General features: G+C 45.1%; 1 protein-coding gene across 2 annotated transcripts in view; it reads left to right on the top strand.

Annotated features, from left to right (window-relative positions):
* Positions 1-24066, top strand: part of LOC146829902 (butyrophilin subfamily 1 member A1-like) — an 837898-nt gene that overhangs the window by 106023 nt on the left and 707809 nt on the right. The window lies entirely within an intron of this gene.

The raw sequence follows: 24066 nt of genomic DNA, 5'->3' as shown, positions 1-24066 counted from the left end.
ACCTTTTTGCCAAATGTGGTGTAATTCCGTTCAGCAGTTCGGGCTGTAGCTGTGTCTTAAGTTTCCTATGGGAATTAACATGGATACGTTTTGGGACCCCCTTTTTTCTTGGCCTCCACTTGCTGAATCACCCCAAAACTTTCAAGATAGGAGCTGACCGGAGCGCCCCTCGAGTTTTGAAAATTTCGCCAAGATTCATCAACCAGCGCCAAAGTTATTGGGAAAACAAAAAACGCTTTTCCTAGGGAAACTAGGTCCTAACTATAACTATCTACTGGTGACCGCCAGTAGATAATATATATTCATAGTATATGTAATAAATGCATCTTCAGAGAAGCTGGCAATCATAATATTATCAATATACTATATGACAGTAGTGTTGGGTGAAAATTGTCTAACTATGTTTTAAGTGCTTGTGAGTAAATGGAAGGACTTTCTGTGTACCCTGGCGGAATTCTTGTAAAACAATAGAGGTTATTCAGAAATGTGAAACTAAATGGATATTGTGAATCTTCATTCAAAGGTACAGAAAAGAAAGCATTCTTTAAATCAATTGCTGAGTAGTAACATGATGTAGGTGGTATCCCAGCCAATAGTGTAGAAATATTAAGAACAACAGGAAAATGGGTCTCTACAATTATGTCAATTTTGTCAATCTTGCGAAGGTCAACTAAGAACCTCCAACCATCTGGTTATCGGAGGCCATCACTCTTTTTAAAACTCAGTGTGCATCGGACTATTACATGGAGACCCCAGTGTTTGTTTAATGACATTGGTGTGAATCAGGTGTTGCATCACTAATTGCAGGCCTTGTTCTCCTCTAGGGGAAATGTGGTATTGTGGGATAGGGGTTAACTGAGATGCCACCTTCAAGGTAACATGTACTGGGGGCAATATCTATTCTACCAACATAATTTTTACTCAATGCCACACTATTTTGTCCATCCAATACGGCAATGCGGTCTTTGCTCTTGTTACATATGCCTGCTGGGGTGGTTCATATTCAGAACATTCTAAGTAAATACCATCAGCAGTACATTTAATGTTAGCATGCAAATTTTTCAATAGATCTATCCCTAAAAAATGTAATGGGCATTTGTCTGTTAATACAAACCAGTGTTCCTCCATTGTGGGCTCTAAGGTACAGGTCAAAGGTGCATAAACGGGACTCTTTATGCAGACATTTGAGAATACCACAGATGTGTTCTACTTTTCCTAGAGGGGTGCATGTGGGATCAGTCTATTTGAGATAGAGGAACTGGTGGCTCCAGTATCTACCAAGAATTAGTACTCATTCCACTTTCACGGTAGCCTCAATGTAAGACCCACTGGGATCTACTGAAATAGTCACTATTTCCCCATCTCCTCTCAGGCCCCTCAATTCAACAAAGTCCCAGTCTGGTCATGGAACTGTGACCATCTGTTTCTTATCAAAATAATTGCCCATGTCTTCAAAGATATCATCTGAGTAATCTGTGTTTTGATAATTCTGGTATGATTGGAAGAGTCTATCTGTGCCATTTTCTGCTCCCCTTTGTGGTTGTCCCCTCTATACTGACCTACTACTCTGGCCACCCTGTAAATTAGGGCACTCCCATGCCCTATGGTCGGGATACTTGCAGTGGTGACATCCAATATCGACGGGGCCACCTTGAAGCCTTTCAGATGCAGCTAAATATCCTCATCCCTACCCCTATAACTACGATATGGGTGCGTCCACCTCTTCCCCTTTGCAGTTGTTGTAATAACACCATACTCTTCAATTCTTTCAGGTTTTTTAATCTTTAGATGCCTCCTCCTGGGATTGCTTGTCTTCATAATATTGTGCAATAGTCAGAACTTCAGTAAGGGGCCCGGGTGGGCTCATATATATGGATGCACTTCTTGATCTCACCCTGTAAACCATTTACAAGGCAGCCTGATAATGCCTGCTGAGCTCCTACATCTGATGCGTTCATGCTTCTATGAGCTGCAAAAATCTTTTGTGATCTAAAAAAGAAAGTGGAGACATTCTCGTCTGTTTCCTGCTTGCAACTATTCAATTTTTGCCAATTCAACTTTTTTAGGGCAATATTTGTGGTACCATTAGCAATAATTATGAGGGTAAGCCTGATATTATTTTTGGTACTTTGCCGTATTTGCATTTCCAGTATTTTGCATGTGCTGTGTATTTTTGCAATTTAGTTCAGGGTCAGTACTGTCCTTGCCAAATATCGGGGGTAAAATGCACAAAAACGTTTGTTCAATATCATCGAATGTCAACTCCCCAATCCTCAATATCTTCTCTGTCCTAGCATACCACTCCTCAGGGTTTTCTCTAATATCTGGGTAATTTTGGGTAAAGGACAGTAATTATGACTTAGTCCAGGGGACTTAGACATGGTATAGAGCCTTGGTGGCATCAAACCCAGGTACTTCTCTCAAGGGAACCATTTGTGGTATCACCCCAACCCCTTCCCTTGTTTTGTGTTGTTTCAACATCTTGATAAACAAAAAAAGATATAAAAACCATTTACGGAAAGTCCGTAAAATCTTCCATTCCAATTTTAAAACAATGTCTACACTTAACACATACATATCTATTTCTTTATGGTCTGGGGACAGGGAAAGAGGATATTTTTCTTCATTTGGAAATGTGGCTCTAAAAGCTTTCCATTCCCTCCACACATCATTGTTCAACATCCTCATAGCCTGATGCATCATGGAGGGGTTAAAGTCATTTGGAAATACCATATCTTCTTCTCTGGTGAAATCCTGCACCCTGGTGCTAAACTCAGTCACATCTCATATCTCCTTCACTGAAAAATTCCTAGACATTTTTTGATTTGTCCTCCTCATCACTTTCCTTGTCTTTCTGCATATGCTAGTCACTCTCTCAGTGGTGGTATGGAGGTGGTTTACCCCGGCTTCCACGTTCTAATAAATCCTGGACCACACTGTCCTCATCCTGCAAAGGAGCAGTAGGTATCACTTTCTGTATCATAAACAGCCCTTCTTGTTTCAGGGCGTTGCTTTCTGTTTGACCTCATCATATGGCCAAGCATTAGCCCTTTCGGTGTTTAATATTTCTGTAGTATGTTTCTGTTTAGCATATTTTTCCCATTTGTTAAGAATATTAAATTGTAATAATCATATTTTCTTCTTTCCCAATCACACATACACTCTCATAAATAGACCAATTTGTCAAAATCAAAGATCCCATCTACATGGAACTGCAACCTTGCATACTTACCAGTACACTCTTCATTCTTTGTCTTAGCATAATTTCCCACCCGGGGGTGCCCTCCCGGGGGCAGGGCTGCACCTCATCCCTACCTTTAGACGCGCAATCACCCATGCTAACACTAATAGTTAACCTTTTGTATCACTGCGGTACAAGGGATCTATTGGTACAACAACAATACTACTTATCACCCAGTGAGACACCATCATAATACATTAGAAAACATTTATCATTTATTTATCATACATCTTACCAGGTCTTGACAACTGTATGTCTCAGGTTCTGAAGGATCCAGACAAGTCAACCTCTTGTCTCAGGGTGCAGCGATCTTCTCAGACTGCGACCACGGGGAATGTAATCCCCTCTGTGGGTGCGCACGTTGAAGTCAGTCGATTCCTCAACCAGCCCCTTTGACTGCAGCACTTATGTCCGTCTGGATTGACTTGGTGGATCATGGATGAGCCCCCAGTTTTTGAACGCACACAATCTGGTACTGCAAATGAGAGCCAAACGGTCACAGTCGTGGAGACAGGTTATTGGAATGTCAAACTGAGAGATGTGAAGCCAGGCACTTCGCACAAGCTCTGCTGGATGCAATCAGCTCACGTTATTTATAGTTTTTTGCAAAATATTTAAAGCTGTAGAATTTCTCATTATTCATACATAGCATGTCAGAAAGCACAGTCAACACACAGACGGATAACGGCAGCTCATATTTACATAAGCCCTAGGGGCGTACCAGACCATATACTAAAAATGAGTCTTAGAGATAACGACTTGCAAGGGGACAAGGCCTAGGGCCTTCAGAAGTGCTGGGGCCTCACAAAACCACCCAATGCAGGTAAGTAAAGGACCCACGGGAGACGCAAGCAGTGTGAGAACACAGCCGTGAATCCATATTGACTTCAAAGGAGCAAGTCGCGATTGGAAATTAAAAGTTTTAGGATACTTCGGAAGAGTCTACAAGCAAGTCACTTACAGGGTAAGTAGTTCTAGAGCCAACACCCACAGGAGCACCGTAGTGCTGGAATTACCTCACCCAGGGAAGCCGGGTGCATAGGTGTCTTTTGGTGTTGGGTCGCGGCGCCGTTTTCAATGGGAGCCAATGAAGACTTGCTGCTTGAGAAGACATGAGAAGTGTCCGGTGGAATCCAAGGCTGGATTCAGAAGAAGGAGGACCTGGAAGCAGAGGAGATAGTGTCCAAAGTCACTTGGCAGTGAACCGGGGCAAGGAAGATGCATGCCCACAGTCGTCGGGTGATTTCAGGTGATCACGGTTGTCTTGATTCTTCAGCCACGAGGTCCAGGAGGCGTCGACGATGACCAGGAGCTGGACTCGGCATGTCCCACGAAGTCTGCAGCTTACTGCAGTGTCGGTGACCAGATTGGAGCCAACAAGCGTTGGTAACAGCAAGTCTCGTGGAAAGGACAAAAAGTCAGCGGTGCAGACCAGCAAGGTCTGAGGGACTCACCCAGCGAGGGTAAGTCAGGGCAGGCCTGGAGCAACCAGGGGAGCCCTTTGGAACTGTAGAAAAGTCTTCTAGGGACCCACAAGCCGACCGGCAAGGGATCGCTTAGACGCCATGGGAGGATTCACTCAACAGGGGCCCACGGTCACTCGGGACGAGGTAGGCCTCTGATCTTCGGAGGGATTCCTGCTGCAGGCTTGGACCACACGTGATCCAATGCACAGGTTCGTAGAACGTCGTGAAGGGGTTGCACTCGAAAATAGTGCATGGTACCCAGGGATTGCGGTTCCTCGTCACTCGTGGGGTCCACTTGCCTCAGCGTCGCTGGGGACTAACGATGGCCGTGGAGAAGTCAGGAAATCCTCTTCCTGGGCTGCAGGGAGATTTCGGACTCCGGCGGGGGCGGGAAAGTTTGCGACCGTTGATTGCAAGATTTGGTGCCTGCCAAGCAGGGGAGTCACTCCTTGACTCCAAGGGAGATTCTTCCGTCTCCAGAGGTAGTGGAACGTCGAAGGTCCAGGATTCGTCTTCAGAGCGTCGTCCAGGGATATCTAGTTTGCAATGGCAAGGGTTCCCTAACTTATACTGAAAGGAAGGGATGGACTAGCTCTATGACTCTAGGAGTGCACCCACCCAGCCCCAATACACTAAACCCTGTCTGGGAGGTGGTCACACCTCCCTGTGACAGGATACCTATTGTTGGGCCTCTTCCACTGCGAGTTTCGGTCATCAGCAGGAGGGCAGCCCAGTGTCTGTGACTTGGGGCATCCATTTTGTGATGCCAGGGCTCTGCAGGATTCTACCACGTTTCCACAGTAGGTACATGTCTATCCCTCTAGAAGGGTGGGATCATACTCCCACACCAGTTACTGGTGTGGGGGTATGATTCCAAAGCGTTTGACACCAAACACGACATGTTTTGATGCAGCCATTCCTAAGTTAGCATTAACCGCGAGGTTATAATGCACTTAAGAGTATATGGTTTGGCCGCATTCACAAAGAGCCCCAGAGACTGGACTCTGAGAGCTGCAGAGGGGCCCTGCTCAGGCAGAGGCACCTCCTCACATGGAAAACAGCACCCTGCCCTCAGGATTGATAGGGCCTGCCTTAGGGGTGACTGATAGGTTTAAATGTGTGTGCAGGGAGAGATATAGGGAACCTATATCTCAGTGAGGAGTGCTAGCACCACCTCACCCAGGCTGCAGTAGTAGGCCTGTGGTGTCAGATTTAGTCGGCTTCCCAGGAGTGGCATAATACATGCTTCAGCCCCTGGTAGGCCTGTGATGTACCTATGCCCTTGGTACTTAAGGGGTTCAGTGACTTAAAATCGAGAGACAAAATATCGACTACACAAAATATCGACGCCAAAATATAGAAGGACAGAATATCGACTCCCTATCTACAAACAGGTAAGTACTAAAATATCGATTCCAAAATATAGAATGTTAAAATATAGTTAGCTAAAATATCGAATTTTTTAAATGTATTAAAAATTATATAAAAGTAATTAAATATTAAAAACAATTAAATAAAACATACATAATATAATATAAAAAAGCTTAAAATGTAAACATAATAAAAGTAATGTAAAAAAGTAGAGATTTTGTTGGATAGTGAGAGCGTAAAAATTACTATTCCCACTCCAGTGAGTGCAACAGTAGGGAAAGCGTTGGATAGCGTAGGGGTAAAAATTAGTATTCCCACTCCATTGAGTGCAACAGTAGGGAAACGTTGGATAGCGTAGGGGTAAAAATTACTATTCCCACTCCAAAGAGTGCAACAGTAGGGAAAGCGTTGGGTAGCGGAAGGATAACATTTACTATTCCCACTCCAGAAAGTGCCACAGTAGGGAAAGCGTTGGATAGCAAGAAGGGAAAAATTACTATTCCCACTCCAGTGAGTGCAACAGTAGGGAAAGAGTTGGATAGCGGGATGGTAAAAAATACTATTCCCACTCCTGAGAGTGCAAAAGTAGGGAAAGTAATGATTAATTTTTAAAATAAGATTACATTAATTATCAATACCAATAAAAAGTTAATACAAATTAATTACCAATTAATAACAATTAATTACCATTGAAAAAATTAATTAGCAATTAATACAAATTAATTACCAATTAATACTAATTATTTACCAATTAATAATTAATTATCAATTATCAATACACATAAATAAAAAAAATATTATTTACTTTATTACAATTAATTTACTTCCCACCCAATTCCCCTATAACCCCACAAACCCACTCCCATTAATAAAAAATACAATTAACATTATTATCAATTAATCAATTAATAAAAATAATTTCGCAATTAATAAAAATTAATTAGCAATTCATACAAATTATTTACCCATTAATACAAATTAATTACCAATTAATAATTAATTATCAATTAATTATCAATACACATAAATAAAAAACATAATTATTTACTTTATTACAATTAAATTACTTCCCACCCAATTCCCCTACAAACCCACAACCCGCTCCTAATAATAAAAAATACAATTAACATATTTATCAATTAATCAATTAATATAAATTAATTACCAATTAATAAACATTAATTACCAATTAATAATTAATTATCAATCAATTAGTTATCAAAACATATAAATATAATTAATATTTAATTAACCATAATTAAATTACTTCCCACCCTATTCCCCTATAAACCCACAACCCGCTACGGAATTAAATTACGCAAAAATTAAATTGCATAACATTCCTTAGTTGAAATAAATTAAACATACATTACAACAATAATACATCATTTTAACACATATACTACCATACATAACACTAAAAAAATCGATATTATAGATATCTATATTTTTTAATTCGATATTATGGTAATCTATATTTTAAAATTCGATATTATGGAATTCTATATTTTTAAATTCTATATGATGGAATTCGATATTTCGTACCCTAATGTCGATATTCTGACCTATCTATATTTTGATAATTCGATATTCTGTCCACTCTATATTTTAACTTCGATATTCTGGGCAGTCGATAGTTTGGAATCGAGATTTAGGGTGTTCACCTACCTAAGGTACCATATACTAGGGACTCATAAGGCACCACAGTATCCAATCACTAGTGCACCTAATATGCACTCTAAGTTGTTTAGAGAGAGCAGAGAGGCTGGGGCCCTGATTAGCAGGGTCCCAGCTAGACTATAGCCATAAACCAGTGTAAACATCAGGAAAAAAGTGGGGGCAACATAAGAGGCAGATCCTACTCTCCTACACAACCCCCCCCAAACGCAGGGACACTAAACTAAACTTGACCAGTTGAGACTTCGTGTTCCGAGTGGAAATACCTTGAGAGTCCATCTGCATTGGCATGTTGGGTCCCAGGTCTATGTTCCACTGTATAGTCCATCCCCTGTAGGGCAATGGACCACCTTAAACGTTTTGGGTTTTCACCTTTCATCTGTTTGTGCCATAGGAGGGGCTTGTGGTCAGTCTGAACTATGAAGTGAGTGCCAAACAAGTATGGCCTCAGCTTCTTCAGGGCCCACACCACAGCAAAGTCCTCCCTCACTATAGCTGACCAACTTTTCTCTCTAGGGGTCAGCCTTCTGCTAATAAAAGCTACTGGCTGGTCTTGACCTTCATCATTCAGGTGAGACAGTACAGCTCCCACACCCAGCTCAGAAGCATCTGTTTGGACAATGAACTTTTTGGTGTAGTCTGGACTCTGTAAGATGGGGGCAGTGCACATGGCCTGCTTTATGTCTTCAATTGCCTTCTGACAGCTAGCTGTCCACTGAACCTTTTTTGGCATTTTCTTTGAGGTAGGATCATTCAAGGGGGTCACTATAGATCCATATCCCTTCACAAACCTCCTATAGTGCCCAGTCAGCCCTAAGGAGGCTCTCACCTGTGTCTGGGTGGTTGGAGCAACCCATTCCATGATGGTTTGGATTTTGCTATGTAAAGGCTGAACCTGGCCTCCACCTACAAGGTGGCCCAGGTACGCAACCTGACTCTGCCCTATCTGGCACTTAGTGGCCTTGATATTGAGGTCTGCTTTCTGCAGGGCCTCCAAAACATTTCTGAGGTGGACCAGGTGATCCTGCCAGGAGGAACTAAAGACAGCAATATCATCTAGATAAGCTGAGCAATAAGTTTCCATTCCTGCCAGAACTTTGTTCACCAACCTCTGAAAAGTGGCAGGTGCATTTTTCAATTCAAAGGGCATCACCACAAAGTGGTAGTGCCCACTAAGGGTCGAAAATGCTGTTTTGGCTTTTGCATCATCAGCTAACCTGACCTGCCAGTAGCCAGCTGTTAGGTCAAATGTGCTAAGATACTTGGCTGAGGCCAAAGTATCAATCAGCTCATCTGCCCTAGGAATTGCGATTCTCCTATTACCATGACTAGAGAATCTGGATTTCATTAAAGACACGGAGGCTAACATTATGCATATTTCTTTTAATGCAGACTCCAAGCCGCATACATCATAAAGCAAAAGTTCCAGAACGTGAACAACAATAAAAGGCATGAGCCCATAGCAATCTGCCTCTTTTAAATGCGGCTCCAAGCAAGATACCAGGCATCAGTCCTGGTGACTGCATTGAGGCCTCTGTAGTCGACACAAAACCTCATTTCTTTCTTACCACCCTGGGTATGAGGTTTGGGTACTAGGACTACTGGGCTAGCCCATGGACTATCTGAAGGCTCAATCTGTTACACATCGAGCCTCTTGTCTTATCAAATGGGCCTCATGGGAACAATAAAGTTAATAGAGAAGGCATGTTATTTTTAGACGCTCCATGCTCGAGGACTAGGAGGTGGAGTTTGCAGACGCTCCCTGCTTTAAATAATGGGCGTCGACCTGAAGCCAGTGCTTGGCTTTCAGTTTCCCGAATCCTGTCTCCTTGCTGGTCAAGTGCTTCCCTGTTCCTGTTTCCCTGCGCTCCTGTTGTTTGGTGGTTGTGGTTCCGTTGTAGGAGAAGTCAGGGCGTGTTTGCGTGGTTAGCGAGAGGATTGCTCTGCTGGCAACGTGTTCATGGTGTTCCTTGTTACCGAGCGGTAAGCTTGCTTTTCCCGTTGTTGCCTGGATTGTTTCCCTACTGTATTCCGCCTCCCCTACGGTGGTAACCCTCCCCTTCTCTTCCCGTAGTTCTCGCATTACAAAGGACAAGGCTGTTTGTTTCTGGTTTATTTCTCCCCGACTCCAGGATAGTAGTGGAGTAAGTTTTTTGGCGCTCTGCTTATTTTATTTGTGCCCGAAAAGCTGGAGGTGTATTGTTCAGTGAAAGGGCTGATGTAACGCGCGCTAGGCGCACTACAATTGTTTTGTCTTTGTGAAATATTTGCGTGTTTGCAAAGTGGAGAAACGCGCTGTGCGCGTTGTGAAATACTCGTTTCTTTTTTACATTTGGCAGTTCCTTAAGCCATTGACAAGCGCGGTGAGCGCCTTCATCACAGAGTCTGCATATTAAGACCGTATTGTGAGAAGTCCTTTTAGAGAGTGCCTTTATTCTCTGTGCCTTGTGTGCCTCGTTTTAGGGCGTTATTGTTTAGGGGACAAGTGTCTCTAGTGTTCTTTTTGACTCATAAGGGCAGCCTATTTCCCAGTTTACAGTACCATTATTTTTCTAGTCCTCGAAGAGGTTTAAGCGTCCTTCATTCAGTCACCTCCTTTCTGGATGGATTCTGTCCTTAAGGCTGCTGAGTCATTACTTCGACAGTTCTATGAGATGTACAGCTGGTAAGACAAGAACTAAGTACATACATACACCCTTGTACATCAGTGTGAGAGTAGTGAACGGAGTAGGAAAGAAGGTCAGTTGTTAATGATATCCTGTTATCTTCTTTTATAGGTCCCTCCTCCCTTCTCACCCTTGGACAGAAACCAGCTGGGGGATCTGAAACCTTTTGTTCCCCGTTTTGGGTCCCCACATCTCTCTTTATCTTTCTGCAGCTAGGGTGTGGTTAAATCATTCTGCTGGGAGAGGTCTAGGGAGTGTGGGAACATTGTCGTCGTTCCTGTGGATCAGAAAGCTCACATCTTACTGAGGTGGGTGTGTTCGGCAACAGATCACACCTAATTCCAACATTTTTTGGACTTCAGTCCTGATACAGTCCCTGACATGGTCAGGTTGCCTGTAGATTTTACTCTTGACAGGCAGACTGTCTCCAGTGTCCACCTCATGGGTGCACCAGGTGGTCTGACTAGGGGTCAGGCTAAACATATGTCTGTACTGCTGCAGAACTTGTCTGCACTCAGTTTGCTGATGGTCAGTGAGGCTGCTTGCCAAAGCAACACCATCTACTGACCCATCATCAGGGTTCTGTGAGAGCAGGTCAGGGAGAGGGTCACTCTCCTCCTCCTGTTCCTCATCAGTTGCCATGAGCAAGCCCATGTCAGCCCTGTCCACATATGGTTTCAATCTGTTGACATGGAGCACCCTCCGGGGGCTCCTGGGAGTTCCAAGATTCACCAGATAGGTGACTTCTCCCTTTTGCTCAACTATTGTATGGGGGCCACTCCATTTGTCTTGGAGGGCTGCTGGGGCCACAGGCTCCAACACCCACACTTTCTGTCCTGGCTGGTACACAGTCAGCACAGCCTTTTGGTCATGCCAAGTTTTGGGTAATTCTTGGCTGGCCTCCAGGTTTATTGTTGCCTTCCTCATGTATTCGGCCATCCTGGAGCGGATACCAAGTACAGAGTCTATCACATCTTGTTTGGGGGGTTTGAGAGGTAACTCCCAGCCCTCCTTCACCAAACATAATGGAACTCATACAGGATGCCCAAACAGAAGTTCAAATGGGCTGTAGCCAACCCCCTTCTGTGGAACATCTCTGTATGCAAACAAAAGGCAGGGAAGAAGAAGGTCCCATTTCCGCCTAAGCTTCTCTGGGAGTCCTTTAATCATTCTCTTAAGGGTTTTGTTGAAACGTTCAACAAACCCATTGCATTGTGGATGATAAGGGGTGGTGAATTTGTAAGTTACACCACACTCCTTCCACATTGCTTTCAGATATCCTGACATGAAGTTGGTATCTTGGTCAGAGAGGACCTCCTTTGGGAAACCCACTCTGGAGAAAACTCCAATGAGGGCTCTTGCCACCACAGGGGCTGTGGTGGTCCTCAGGGGAATTGCTTCTGGGTACCTGGTGGTATGATCCACTGCCACCAGGATAAATCTGTGTCCAGATGCAGTTTGAGGGTTAAGGGGACCAACGTCAATCCCTTCCCTTTCAAAAGGTACCCCCACCACAGGTAGTGGTAGCAGGGGGGCCTTTGTTGTGCCACCTGACTTGCCACTGGCTTGACAGGTGACACAGGAGCGACAAAACTCCTTGATGTCTTCTGACATATGTGGCCAATGAAAATGTGGAACAAGCCTATCCCAGGTCTTGTTTTGGCCCAAGTGACCTGCCACAGGGATATCATGTGCTATGGTCAAGAGGAACCCCCTAAACTTCTGAGGTATTACCAGCCTCCTGGTGGCTCCAGGGGTTGGATCTCTACCCTCAGAATATAGTAGTCCCTCATCCCAATAAACTTTATGGGACCCACTAGCACTCCCAGCAGCCTCAGCAGCAGCCTGCTGTCTGAGGGGTTCAAGAGAGGGGCAGCACTGTTGCTCCTTACTCAGATCTTCCCTGGAAGGGCCCCTGCCCCCAAGAACTCAACCTGATCAGGTTCCAGTCCCTCTGGGGCAGTTCCTTCTTTAGGATCTGCTTCTCCTCCCTCAAGAGGTGAATCTGTGATCTGAGACAGAGGGGAAGGCACTGCCTTGACCCTACTGCTCCTCTTCTTGGGAAGCATCTGGTCCATAGTTTTAGGATCCAGAGCTGCTTCAGTGTTGTGCATTTTGGCCTGGGACCTGGTCACGGCAAATACCTCTGCAGGTATGCCCAACATCTCAGCATGAGTCCATAACTCTACTTCAGACCAGGCTGAAGTCTCTAGATCATTGCCCAATAGACATTCTACAGGGAGGTCTGCACTGACTACTACCTTCTTGAGGCCAGTTACCCCTCCCCAGGAGAATGTTATGTTATGTTATGTTATGTTATTTGTACACTTCTATAGCGCACGGCCACTCCACTGGAGTATCCCGGCGCTTTAACGAAGACTCCCAACCGAAGATGGGGAAAAACATAACACCAAAAGGGCATACAAACACAGAAACAGCATCAAGATTACGGGAAGAGCAAATTCTTAAGAGCCTTGCGGAAAGACAGAAGACTAGAAGTCTGTCTTAGAGAGATTGGAAGATCATTCCAGGCATGAGGGGCTAAGTGACGAAAAGATCGTCCTCCTGCTCTTGCTCGTTTGATAGTGGGAACACTCATCTTTGATAAGGACGAGGATCTAAGAGATCTGGGAGGGGTATACCAGGACAGTCGTTTGGAGATATATTTGGGTCCTATGCCATGCAAGGCCTTGAAAGTCGTGGTCAGAGTTTTAAATAGAATCCTTTTTGCAACTGGAAGCCAATGCAATGTGGCAAGAAGATCCGTGGCTCTGACTTTCCTTGGAAGACCAAAAATGGCTCGGGCTGCAGAATTCTGGGCGATTTGCAGACGCCTGACCAAATATTTGGGAAGTCCCAGAAACAGAATGTTTGCATAATCCAGCCTGGAGCAGATCAGTGCCTGGACAATAATTTTTCTGTGCTGGATAGAGACTAGAGGGAGAAATTTGCGAAGCATCCGCAGGATGCCGAAACATTTCCCAGTAAGAGAAGAAATATGTGGTCCGAAAGATAGCTTGTTGTCAATCACCACTCCCAAATTTTTGGCTTTCACAGACGAGCTAGTGGGAGGAGACATATCTTTCGGCCACCAGGTTTTCCAATCGGGTTCAGATGTACAGCCAAAGAAGAGCAGCTCCGACTTGTCTGCGTTGCACTTCAGCCCATGGCGTCCAAACCACTCAAAGACAGCACTCAAACATCCGTTGACCTGGACACTATCAAACTGACCATCCCTGTTACTTACAAAGAGGAGCTGGGTGTCGTCAGCATAGCTGACAATCCGGGCGCCAAAAGCCTCCGCTGTCACCGCCAGGGGGGCCATAAAGATGTTGAACAGGAGGGGGCTCAAGATGGAACCTTGAGGGACCCCCACTTCAAGTGGTGACATTTCAGCAGAGAAGGGTGGCGCCCAGATTGTCTGCCGGCGGTCGGCTAAGAAGGATTTAAGCCAATTCCACACCGTTCCCCGCAGACCAAAGTCCCAGAGTCTGGAGAGAAGAAGTGCGTGGGGAACGGTGTCGAACGCCGCCGACAGGTCCAGCATAATCAGTACCACTTTTTTACCAACATCCAACTCCTCCCTGATGGCATCTGTGACTTCAAGGAGCGCGGTCTCCGTGCTGAAATTTGCACGGAAACCAGATTGAGTATTATGCAACAGACCCCTTTCCTCAATAAAATTGGAAATAGATCTGTGAGCAAACCTTTCAGTCACTTTCGCCAGAGCAGGGAGTAAGGAGATGGGTCTGTAATTTGCATAGACTGCAGGGTCGAGCGCAGGTTTTTTTATAAGTGGCAAGATCATGGCACTCTTCCAAGCTTTGGGAACTACCCCGGAAGAGAGTGACAGATTCAAAATGGGATTAATCAAATAATTAAGAACAGGTGCCATATTTGCTAGACACTTGGCAGGGCAAGGATCCTGTGGAGATCCGGATTTGAGACTTGTCAGAATAGCAAGAGAGCTCTCATGATCTAATAGGGGAAAATTGGACAGAAAGGGGCCATGATCTGGCAAGGGACACCCCAGACTTGTCGTATGCTGCTGGAAAGTGGCCTGGAGAGATGATTGAATAGAGGTGATTTTCTGTACAAAATAGACAGCCAATTCCTTCAACCAAATTTCGGAGTGAGCATGGATCGGAGTATAAGCAGAGGGGGAGGTGAAATCTTTAACCACCCTGAAAATTTCCTTGCAAGAATGCTCCGCTTCATTTATTCTAGATTCCAGATAGGATTTTTTACCATCCCAAATTAATTTATGGTAGGCTCGAGTCAGCGTCTTTAATTTTTGCCTCTCAGAAAGATCATAGGATCGCCTCCATGCTCTTTCTGCTTTCTTAAGATCTTGTCGTGCTTTTTTTAGATGAGGGGTAAACCAAGGGGCAGATGTTCTCTTATCTGCAGAGTTTTGTTTCATGGCCGGAACCAAGCTCTCTAGACGGTCTGTGAACCAATTATGGAAGAGATCGCTGTACTCCTCTACATTGTCAGAGGTGGGACACGGGAAGTTAGTTAGAACATTTGATAGCATCTCTGTAGTAAGAAGATGGAAAGATTTAGAGAGATGCTTTAGCGACCCTACTGGTTTAGACCGTGATGGAACCATGACAGAGATGGAAAAAGTGATGAGAAAATGATCTGACCACAAAACTGGCATGGGAGGGTCAACACAGATAGGAGAAGTAGAAAAAATCTGGTCGAGCGTGTGGCCTTTATTATGAGACGGTCCTGCCACATAAGGAGATAGGCCAAACACGGAAGTAATATCTAACAGTTTTAGAGTGTCCGGATCCGAGCTATTATCCATATGGATATTTAAGTCACCTAATAAAAAGCAATGATTGGACCTAAGGCATGGTATTGATAGGGCTGCCTGTAGTTCTTCCAAAAACAGCCCCACCGAACCTGGTGATCTATAGACCAGGATACCAGTACAGGCCTGGGAAGATGAGAGCTGGAGAGTGAAGCCTAATGCTTCGCAGCCCTGTATATTATCTACTGAGAAAGTATGGCATACAATATTCTTATTAACTATAATAGCCACTCCACCACCTCTACCAGATGACCTATCTTTCCTATAAATGTTATAGGCAGAAGGTACGGCATTTGCCAAATCGGGTGAGGAAGATTCGGACAGCCAAGTTTCCGTAAGGAACAGACAGGATATCTTAGAATCCTGTAACATATTCCAAATGTCTAGAGCGTGGCCGGGTAGAGATCTAGTATTCAGAAATTCACAACTGCCAGACTATGGTTGGTCCTGACATTGCTTGCATTGGTCACCTGGTACATTTCGCCCAGGATGATCTGTCCAGGGTCCACAAGATCCTCTGCCACCATGGTGACACTAGCACCTTTGTCCCTAAATTCCAAAGCCTGTTTGTCATTTATTACAGGCTGCTGTTTGTATTTGCCCAGATTACTGGGGCTCACTAGGAAGGACATATCAATGTCTCCATCACAAATCAGCAATGCCTTAGTGGGTGCTCTGACTAGGCCAGAGTCCACTTCAGAACCCAAGGACAACCCTACTACCCCCTTATTCTGAGTACCACCTCCACCAGTAGCTGAACTAGGGGCAACAGTTGCCTTAGGGGCAGGAGTGGTGGTGGTTTGGTCTTTGGACTTGTTACAATCAGAAATCCAGTGCCCTTTCTGTTTACAGAATTTGCACCAGGGCTTCTTTTGGCCTTTTCCCTTGTGGGATTGTGACTCCCCGCCAGATGCAGATTTTTGGGGCCCTTGTGAAGACTTCTGGTCTTTTGACTTATCCCCATGTTTCTCAGAGCCCTTAGAATCCTGCTTCTTGGTGTCACCCCCTTGGTTCTGGGTTTTCTGCCTCACCCTGGTTCTGACCCATTTGTCTGCCTTCTTTCCCAATTCTTGGGAAAAGGTCAGATCAGAGTCCACCAGGTATTGATGCAACAACTGGTTCTGGCAATTATTAAGGATCTGTTCTCTCATCAAAAGATTATACAATCCCTTGAAATCAGTAACCCTACTGCCAACCCTCCAGAGCCTTGGTTGCGCAATCTACAAAGTCAGTCCAGTCTTGAGTCTGTGCTTTCTGGGTGTCTCTGAACTTCAACCTGTACTGTTCAGTGGTTAAGCCAAACCCATCTATCACTGCACTCGTCAGGACTTCATAGTCATCAGCATCCTCTTCTCTAACAGTGAGGAGCTTGTCTCTACCTTTATCTGAAAAGGAGAGCCACAAGATTGCTGCCCAGTGCTTTTGGGGGACCTGTTGTACTCTACAGGCCCTTTCCATAGCAGTTATCCACTTGTGGATATCATCCCCACTCTGGTAGGGAGGAACAACCTTGCTCAGGTTCCTATGGTCTGGAATATATTCTCTACCTCTAGGGACACTGTTGCTGCCACCAGGGGGTTCTAACCCCTCTCTTCTAGAAGCTCTCTAGAGCTCAAAGGCTTCTCTATCTAATGTCAACTGCTTGGTTTTGAGGGCAAATCTTGCTTCCTCATACTGCAGCAGTTTGTACATTCTGTCAGAGGAGGTCTCTCTTCTAGGAAAGTAGGAGCTCCTCTGCTGGTCAGATTCTCTGCCAGCGTGATAGGAGTGGTCAGACTCCCTAGAAAGGGACCTAGGCCTTTCCTCCATTCTGTCAGTTCTTAGGGAGAATTCCTCTGTCCTTTTCAGACCCTTGTGGATCTGGCCCTTCAATCACAGAGTCCTGGTCATCTTGATTTTCATCATCTGACCAAGACATTGTAATTGACCCACCCCCTGATTCCGACCTATTAGCTCCTAGAGCTAATCTAAGATCATCTGCTGTCAGCAGATCTATCAGGTGTAGTGTGGAGGGACTCTGTCCTAGCTTCAGGTGCCTTGCAGCACACATGGTTTTCAAGTCAAAGAAAGTCATGTCCTTATACTGAGGCTGGGTGGACCCACTGGTTCCAACCCTTAAGGACATTCTAGTGTTTTGCAGTGTTGTACTACCTACACTAGTTTGTGGCCTACTGATCCTAGCTTGAGCTGCAGAAAGGGTGTGCTATCCCTTCACAAACAGCTCTAAGTTCAGTAAAACTTATTGATACTAAGCTTGACTTTATATGTACCTTGAGTACCTATAGTGGTTTTCAGTTAGTAATTCAAATGGAGATTTTCTGGTAAAACAATGGCAAGCTAGAATCCCACACGCTGCCCACCAATGTGAGAAGTCGGCATGGTACATGCTGTTCACTAGTTAAAGTGGACGCCTTGCACCAGTACAATTCGACTCTTATGGTAGTAGGTTTAAGACAACCTTTAAAGAAAGCTATCCTAGTGGTAGCTGTGGAGAGCAGCCTTCAGGCTAAGTCTTTAGAGGAATGTAAAGCAGCTTGTTTTACCTTATAATCTCTTGAATTACTAAATGAAAGGACACCACACAGGTATATATATCAAATATATATGTATTTATTACTAACAACTCTCTGCTAATCTCTTTATGAGATTAGAAGTCAGGAACATAAGCACAAATCAACATTTCACAATAATTTAAGCACAAATATGGCTAGGGTCCTAGGGGCGTACCAGACCATATACTAAAAAAGAGTCTTAGAGATAACGACTTGCAAGGGGACAAGGCCTAGGGCCTTCAGAAGCGCTGGGGCCTCACTAATCCACCCAAGGCAGTTAAGTTAAGGACCCACGGGAGACGAATGGAGTGTGAGAACACAGCCGCAAATCCCTATTGACTTCAATGGAGCAAGTCCCGATTGGAAATTAAGAGTTTTAGGATACTTCGGAAGAGTCTACAAGCAAGTCACTTACAGGGTAAGTAGTTCTTGAGCCAACACCCACAGGAGCACCGTAGTGCTGGAGTTACCTCACCCAGGGAAGCCGGGTGCATAGGAGTCTTTTGGTGTTGGGTCGCGGCGTCGTTTTCAATGGGAGCTAATGAAGACTTAATGCTTGTGAAGACAGGAGAAGTGTCGGGTGGAATCCAATGCTGGATTCAGAAGTAGGAAGACCTGAAAGCAGATGAGACAGTGTTCAAAGTCACTTGGCAGTGACCCGGGGCAAGGAAGATGGATGCTCAGTCATCGGGTGACGGATATTGGACTTTATTGTATAGTTAATAAAAAACCATTACAAAATATAAATACGACAATATGTTAAAACACAAAAAGTTTACACTACTGTGAAGGTAAAAACAGATGTCATTCTGCTGTAAGGAATAACATGTTCCAAATTCAACAATTTGCTAATGTTTTTGCTTTTTCTCAAAATGTTCAATGAATTTAATTGTCCTGCAAATAAATTGTGGGTCTACTGTACATAAGATTTGTATGACAGCGGACCGACATGTATGTATTCCATGCTCCTTGAACTTGGTTTTCAACCAATTTCGACGTTCCTGTGTGAGAGCCGGGCAAATACAAATTAGGTGGATAAAGTCTTGTCTTGCTGCACCACATAACCCGCACCCTTCACTTTCTTGGGGCTTCCACTTTGGATGCTCGGCATTAGTTTGCAAATTACCCAACCTTATATTAAGGTATTTGCGTTTTATAAAAGGCGAAAATGCAAGGTCCAAAAAGAGCGCCGGCACTAATTTTTTGTAAGAATGAATTGTCATCCAGGCATGTGACCGGTGGCTAAAAGCTATTTTGTCGTCAAACAATGAGTGTCTAATGGCTGCCTTCCTAACCAACTGTTTGAATGAAGGTACTGGGAGCTTGGTTTCCCAGAGGCCAGCCAAATTTGTTGACTCTATTGACGTTTTAAGATACTTGGCGTGATTTGAGTTTGGATTTTTGGTGATTGTTTCCCACATGGCTCGATAGAGCATGATCTCTTGGTTCATCCAGACATCGTACCAGAATTTTATGGTCTCGTATTTTCTCAACAACACTTGAGATTTCAGGCCGAATTCCAGTCTTACTTGAGCCGGTGATGCGCTATTTGGTAGCGCAAAGACATACTTATAGATTTTCATTTGCACTTTATCCAAAAGTTGTGCACTCCTGCCATGATGCAGTACGCTCCCGTAAGCTATAGTTGGGATTTATTTAGCTTTCATTATTGTTAGCAGAGGCGAAACCAAGGGACCTTTAAGTTCAGTTGCTAGGCTCATAAAGGCATGCATTAAGGCCATGCCCTTCTTTTCCATGCTGGTGAATTGTGCCTGGAAATTAAGACGCTTGTCCAACAGTATCCCAAGATACTTGTAGCTTCCAACCGCTTCCAGTGTTACGTTTTCTATTAAAAAGGTTGGTGGTAATTTGTGGCGTCGGGTTATGACCATGGTTTTTGTTTTGGTGCTATTTATTTCTAACAAGTTCTGCTTTGTGTAGCGTGTCAACTCCTGTAGAATGCGTTGCAGGCCTATTCTTGTCTGGCTTAGCAGGACCACATCGTCGGCATAGGATAGGTGTGTTACACGAAGCATGCCCAGCCGGGGAGGATGTGCGTTGATCAGGTCAAGGCTTACTGTTAGGTCGGCCATGAATAGGTTGAAGAGAAGGGGAGCCAACACACAGCCTTGCTTTAATCCGTCAAAGGTGTGGATCTTCCTAGTTAGCCTTTGCCCATTGTTGATTTTTACCTGCATCCAGGTGTTACTATACAGGTCGATAATCGGCATTAGGATTGACTCCGGTAGACCCTGCTGCTTCAATTTGGCCCATAGTAAATTCCTATTAACACGGTCGAAGGCCGCCTTAAAATCAACGAAACAGGTATATAGTTCCCGATGATTATGTAGACTATTATCGCCAATCGGGCACAGCGCCATTGCATTGGCCATTGTACCTGTTCCGCGACGAAACCCTGTCTGGTTTAGCGGGATCTTACTGTTCGTGTCCGACCATTGTGCTAAATCAGCTAGTATCAGGGAAGCATAATAGTTTGCCTCTGCATCGATCAGGGCAATTAAGCGATAGTTTGTTGGATTTTTGCGGTCTCCGCCTTTATGGATTGGGTTTATGATGGCACCCCTCCAACTTTCCAGGACCCGACCTGAGTTGCTGATTGTCCGGAACAGGAGGTTGAATTTGCATGCCCAGAACTCGGGGTCCTCTTTATAGATCGCCTGCGGGATGCCATTTGGCCCTGGTGCGCTCTCTTCATTGCCTTTCTTAATTATTAAGTCATCGGGTGATTTCAGGTGATCACGGGTGTCTTGACTCTTCAGCCACGAGGTCCAGGAGGCGTCGACGATGACCAGGAGCTGGACTCGGCGTGTCCCACGAAGTCTGCAGCTTACTGCGGTGTCGGTGACCAGATTGGAGCCAACAAGCCTTGGTAACAGCAAGTCTTGTGGAAAGGACAAAAAGTCAGCGGTGCAGACCAGCAAGGTCTGAGGGACTCACCCAGCAAGGGTAAGTCAGGGTAGGCCTGGAGCAACCAGGGGAGCCCTTTGGAACTGTAGAAAAGTCTTCTGGGGACCCACAAGCCGACCGGCAAGGGATCGCAAAGACGCCTTGGGAGGATTCACTCAACAGGGGCCCACGGTCACTCGGGACGGGGTAGGCCTCTGATCTGCGGAGGGATTCCTGCTGGAGGCTTGGACCACACGTGGTCTAATGCACAGGTTCGTAGAATGTCGTGAAGGGGTTGCACTCGAAAATAGTGCACGGTACCCAGGGATAGCGGTTCCTCGTCACTCGTGAGGTGCACTTGCCTCAGCGTCGCTGGGGACTGACGATGACCTTGGAGAAGTCAGGAAATCCTCTTCCTGGGCTGCAGGGACTTCGGACTCCGGCGGGAGCGGGAAAGTTTGCGACCGTTGATTGCAAGATTTGGTGCCTGCCAAGCAGGGGAGTCACTCCTTGACTCCAAGGGAGATTCGTCCGTCTTCCAGAGGTAGTGGAACGTTGAAGGTCCAGAATTCGTCTTCAGAGTGTCGTCCAGGGATATCTAGTTTGCAATGGCCAGGGTTCCCTAACTTATACTGAAAGGAAGGGAGGGACTAGCTCTATGACCCCACCTATGGGAGAGTCAGGGGAGTGGGTCGCGCCAGAGCAGGGGCAGTTAACCCCTGAGCCGGTTTGAACTGGTGTATGCACAGAGGAGCAAACTGCTCCCCCAGTGCAGGACTTCAAAGCACTCTAGGAGTGCACCTACCCAGCCGTAATACACTAAACCCTGTCTGGGAGGTGGTCACACCTCCCTGTGACAGGATACCTATTGTTGGGCCTCCTCCACTGCGAGTTTAGGTCATCAGCAGGAAGGCAGCCCAGTGTCTGTGACTGTTGGCATCCATTTTGTGATGCCAGGGCTCTGCAGGATTCTACCGCGTTTCCACAGTAGGTACATGTCTATCCCTCTAGAAGGGTGGGATCATACTCCCACACCAGTTACTGGTGTGGGGGTATGATTCCAAAGCGTTTGACACCAAACACAACATGTTTTGATGCAGCCATTCCAAAGTTAGCATTAACTGCGAGGTTATAATGTACTTAAGAGTATATGGTTTGACCGCATTCACAAACAGCCCCAGAGAATGGACTCTGAGAGCTGCAGAGGGGCCCTGCTCAGGCAGAGGCACCCCCTCACATGGAAACCAAGCACCTGCCCTCAGGATTGACAGGGCCTGCCTTAGGGGTGACTGATTGGTTTAAATGTGTGTGCAGGGAGAGATATAGGGAACCTATATCTCAGTGAGGAGTGCTAGCACCACCTCACCCAGGCTGCAGTAGCAGGCCTGTGGTGTCAGATTTAGTCTGCTTCCCAGGGGTGGCATAATACATGCTTCAGCCCCTGGTAGGTCTGTGAAGTACCTATGCCCTTGGTACCTAAGGTAGCATATAGTAGGGACTTATAAGGCACCACAGTATCCAATCACTAGTGCACTTAATATGCACTCCAAGTTGTTTAGAGAGACCAGAGAGGCTGGGGCCCTGATTAGCAGGGACCCAGCCAGACTATAGTCAGAAACCAGTGTAAACATCAGGAAAAAAGTGGGGGCAACATAAGAGGCAGATCCTACTCTCCTACACGATGGAACATTTATATGAGCTATATCTGATGAATAGTGCATTTTAAAGAACTCCATGCCAATTATAATGGCCTTTGAGTAACAGATCAATGGCCTGATTTAGAGATTCAACCCACAGGCAGGTGGACTTTTAGTATCTTCATGTGGGAGCCTACTCCAGCAACGTGGGCCCGAGGGAGTACAGGTCATCAGAGTCTTGGCCATTTGACTACCTGCCCCATTTAGAGTAGCCGGCAGAACGGCCAAATTTCACTATCCCTCTCTGCCACGAAAAACCTAATGGAAAGACAACAAAAATATTTAAATTACCCCCACGCCACAGCAGACAGCTCCCATTGTGTGGCGGCCATTAGTTTTCGATTTTCTAGTGCCGTCTGTCAACCTTTTAGTTCATTGGCAGGATTTGACTTGACAGTGGTTACTACCAATAAGTAGATTTGTCCGAAGGGCCGGCGAACATCTTTATGTGTGGAGGACGGATACTCACTCAGGGCGACGGAGCCTTTTACTCCATCACCCTGATGGAGTAAAGCTCGTCCTCTGTGGTTGAAGGGCCTGATTTATAATTTGATGAATAGGGTACTACAAAAAATCATGGTGGTTTTCAAGGAAAATCACACTTTAATACACCCAATCCCTTTGTGTCAGGCTTGCTACTGCTGTTTTCTCGGCACAACTTACACCTCTCGGGAATCCTGCGAATTCCTTACAGAAGTAAGTAAATAAAGCCACTGCCAGTCCTTAAACTATGTTTACATATAGAAATGGCATGGAAAATTATAGCCAGAATATGTCTCTATCAGCATCAGTGTTAAAAGTGACACCATTTGAATTTTTACTTTATAACAGTGAACTGATGATGGGATGTTATTTTGACCACTGATTACACCAGTGTGAAATTTCTATGCCTAAGAAATACATAAAGTGTGTGTTACGTAACATTCTGTGAATTTTGTAGCCACAAGATTTCAGAGACTTGTCAGGGTGTAAAATGCAAAAAGAACAATTGATGGACAGAATATTGAACAATATCAAACATTCACCTCAGTACAAAGATCTGGGCCTATATCCCAGACATGCTCACTGCGACAATAGATTCAAGCTAGCCTGGCTGATGAGGGGTGATGCCCCGAAACCGATCCCAGGATGCCTGTTTCCAGTCCAGGGAGGACTTGGCTTGGCAGTTAGGGCTGGACTGTTCCCATGAGGACCAGGGTCAAGACTGATTTGCATATGGCTGGGTCCAAAGTGGGGTGGCGTGGTGAGCAAAAGAGCAAATAATTAAACCCAGATCTTTGTGACTGGGGGTGAATGTTTGCATTGTTCAGCATTCTATCCATCCTTTATTATTTTTGCTTTTATAACCTATGTAGAGCATAAGAGATTTTGTATTCCACTTACAAGTGGCTATTTAGGTGATGACAAATTTCTTAATTTGCAATGTGTATGGCTTTTAGAAGGCCCTCTCAGCCCAATGGTAATTCCGCACCATGTTTGCTTTCGGTTCTCTCGCTGGAGTTTAGCGTCTTGTTGCATTAAGGTGCAGAGGGTTTTTGTCTCATTCATTTATGTTTTAGATGAGCTCGTTTGTTGTTGTTGTATGTCATATTGAACTGCAACAAAGCAGCCTTGAAAGACGAGACTATCTTGCATGAGCAGTAAAGATGGATCGTTGTGGCTGTCGCGCC

This window comes from Triturus cristatus, chromosome 5_2, assembly GCF_964204655.1.
Source record: "Triturus cristatus chromosome 5_2, aTriCri1.1, whole genome shotgun sequence".
Classification (NCBI taxonomy): Eukaryota; Metazoa; Chordata; class Amphibia; order Caudata; family Salamandridae; genus Triturus; species Triturus cristatus.
This window is presented reverse-complemented; position numbering and strand designations above follow the sequence as displayed.